This window comes from Haemaphysalis longicornis, unplaced genomic scaffold, assembly GCF_048455015.1.
Source record: "Haemaphysalis longicornis isolate Haplotype H1 unplaced genomic scaffold, Haemaphysalis longicornis Haplotype H1 scaffold_12, whole genome shotgun sequence".
NCBI lineage: Eukaryota > Metazoa > Arthropoda > Arachnida > Ixodida > Ixodidae > Haemaphysalis > Haemaphysalis longicornis.
Window position 1 is genome coordinate 69,201,777 of NW_027526225.1, and position 3,764 is coordinate 69,205,540.

Sequence of the window (3,764 nt, forward strand, 5' to 3'; positions counted from 1 at the left end):
CATTATAAAATACGTTCGAATATTTTCTAAATATGGGGCAGCGTAGGAAGGAGCGTTACCACTCCTGCGCAGCTGTGTGGTGCAGCAACACATGGCGGTACAGTTCGGCCAAGTTTCTCGTCTTCTCCAAAGACTACAGGTAAGCAAATTAGCTTTGTACAAGTTATAGTGAATTCCTTAAAAGCCGACCGATTGCACTTTTCTGTTTTCAAAATATTTCGCGCATGTAACGTGACGTTAATAAGACATGTCACTCGTCTTGGAGTGGAAAGTAATGTGCAAATATAGCCCAGCTGTGCAAGTACGCAAAGTTTTAGTACAAGTAAACGCGTCTTTGGCACGCACACTCTTGCGCGCAAGATCAATTTGTGGTGGCATTGCCGTTTTTTGATTGCCTTAGTAACTGCTGGAACGTCGATTCAGTATACTTATCAAGGTATTTTTTGTTGTTTCGTGCAGCAGGTATGAGTCTAGGTTTGGGCCCCAAGTCGAGGACGGTTTGCGACTTCATTGGACGCTTCCTCCGGTGACTTTCCTCAATCCATCCAATGTCATCACGACGTACCTGCTCACAAAGAAGGCAAGCTCAACTGTACGCACTTCTTGCCTTTCACGGCGTATCTACTACCACAGCGACTGGAGGCGTAGAGGTGCTGCGCCCTAAGCATTTTTTCCTCCGCCGTCTTGTTCGAAAACGTATATTTGCGGCGAAACTGCTGCCAAGCGTTGCTTCAGTGCTCCGAAAAATCTGCCGTGACACCGCGGTGTTCAATGCAAGTCGATTTTCATATGAAGCAGTGGAAGGCCATACCGAAATACATGCGTTGTCTGCAGCCGCCATTGCATGCGTTTCGCTCATTAAAAAATAAATAAATAAATAAAACCAAGTAGCATTGCCGGCTTCGCGGTTCAATCTATACTGCGCGCCCGCGTCTTGTCATCTTATCGCGAGTGGGTTTGGTGTTCCATAGTTCTGAAGTTAGAATGGTCATGCTGTATCGGACAGGATGAGATAAGAGGCGCTGCCCAGACACGAGCTAGATGGTAGCTTGTAACATCCTGGCCGATATCTGCGGCTTACAACACAGGAAAGATTTTTTTCTGTGTTTCTTCTCCTCCCCCCTCCCCCCTCCCGCCTTCCCTCCCACCCCCGGTAAGCAGTCTGTTAATTCACGCGTCATTAGAAGAAAAGACGGGTGCGTTCGATTTCTGTTCTGTCTTCTACGACGTGCACATGGTTGCGCATTGTTTTTGTACGTAAATATAATCCAGCAATGAGTGTCTACAGTGCGGTCATTGTGTCGCAACAGTTTTTTATGGCTGCATTTTGTTGGTGTGAACATGATTTCTCGGAAGTGTATGCAGGTTAATGGGCGGGTCAACGCTTTCTTTCGGAGTTTGCGTTAACTCGCCCGAAAGGCAGGGCTTGAAGCATAAGTGTGCGTGCTTTCATTTAACATATAGGTTCCCAATTATTGTGTCTCTGAACTGAAACGAATTTTTTTTATGTCTAAAGAACATTGCTGTCTCGAGGGTGAGCCCAAGAAATAAGTATACATTGAGTGGAACTTTCACGTTCTTCTCTTCTCCCGCCGAGGTGTGCGCAAAAAAAAAACAAATCTGTGTAAGGACTACAACTTTCGAAGTTCTTTCGTAATCAAGTATTGTGTAGCTAAATGTGTATTCATGGCTGTAACTTTAGCGCAACTTTAGACGGAGACAGATACAAAAAGGGACACGAAAACCTGTATCTGTCTTCGTCTAAAGTTGCGCAAAAGTTACAGCCATGAATTCAGACTGCCAACTAGCCCGCCTAACCGTGTTATTGTAAATGTGTATGTAGCATGGTTTTTTCCTATCGTACAATATGGTGCCTAAATTTGCATTTCATATTTTTCGCTTAGTCCAATACTGTGTACATAAAATGCATGTGCAATATATGAGTGTAGTACATGTGTTTTCATGACTTCGAATCAAAGACGTCCTCATATGAATTTTGAATAAACGCAAAGCGAAAAGAATGTTTGTGTAACACTCCAATTAATATCGCCACAAAGACAACAATTCGACACCGGAAAACATACTATTACCTACATGTTTTGCTTTGTTCAATTATTAAACACGTTACTGCACACATAACAAACGACGGGCGGCGGCCATTTCGAGTCATCGCCGCCGCTCGTCCAACTTTCGCGCCTGGTGCCATTGCCGCGCGGGCCATGAGGCAGCGACCGGCAGCAGTCGCGAAAGTTGGGCGAGCATCGGTTTCAGGGGCCGGGGCGCGGCGGCCTGGCCTGACTGCCACGGGAAAAATGACGTCAGCAACCCCCCGCGACGTCAGCAAACGCCCTTTCCCCCCTCGCCACTCGTTGCCATCCCATACAAAAATATTGTATGGTCGGCTATAGAAAATCCTTTTTATGGTCGTCTTTAGCTATTTGGCCCAATAATCTTTAGACTTTTCAATGGCTGTCTTTAGCGATTCGTATCGCCATTCCTATGGCTGTCTTTAGCTTCTTCTATAACCAGTTCTACGGCTGTCTTTAGCTATTCTTATCGACATTCCTATGGGTGTCTTTAGGTTCTTCTATAGCCGGTTATATGGTTGTCTTTAGCTATTCGTATCGACATTCCTATGGGTGTCTTTAGCGTCTTCTATAGCCGGTTCTGTGGTTGTCTTTAGATATTCGTATCGACATTCCTATGGGTGTCTTTAGCTTCTTCTATAGCTGGTTCTATGGCTGTCTTTAGCTCTTCTTTCGATATCGCTATGGCTATAGAAGAATCTAAAGACACCCATAGGAATGTCGATAGGAATGGCTAAAGACAGCCATAGAAATGTCTAAAGATAATTGGGCCAAATAGCTAAAGACAACCATAAGAAGGTTTTTCAATAGCCGACCATACAATATTTTTGCATGAGCTGCAGCCAGAAGAGAATCACCACTACTTGAAACACAGTGACAGCAGCAGCCGCTGAGAAATTATTAGCACGCTTCCATGCCAGCATAGAGCCTTGCAGATCTCTAGAACTTGTCCTGTGGCACTTAGGTGCATTCTGTAATATATGTTCCGTGAACACTTCAGCGATATAGGAAGAGTGCGAGGTTGCGATTGCAAACACTTCGCCAGTTTTCATTCACAAAAGGCTTAAACACAGGCATTCAAGGAAAGCAAAATCAAGGGGTTTATTCATTCCATTCATCACATAAATGGCTACTATCTACGCTACTTCACCACCAGTAAACAGTTGTTCACATACGCCGATCGAAAAACACAGCACACGCATTCCAACACTCTGGCTCACGCTTAAGTGACTCGCTCGACAGCCACACTACGCGGCACATTCCCCGAGAACGTCCGCCGAGACACAAATACCTACAGGTGCTGGGTAGTCCACAGAAAAGAAAGCACTCAGAAGTCGTTCATTACACTCAGTACTCAACGCACACAGCTGCAACTTCGGTGGCTAAAATGGAAATGCACTCTCAATAAAACAATGAAGATGGTCGCACACAATGCAATGATAAAAAAAACGTTTTTCCAAGTTCACTCAATTAGTTCCTTGTAAGTTTTCTCAGTTCGCGAAAAAATTATTTTTCTCACATCACCGCGGCCAAATCTTCACTTCTGTCTACGTTGCAGTGCCCATGTGGTGCAGGGTAGTTTAGAAAAGTATTCGTGAACACCAAAAAAAGTCCTGCATTTGTCGCACTATAGAGTCTCTTCAGTTCGTAAGATCACTCACCCTAGAGTTTTGCGTA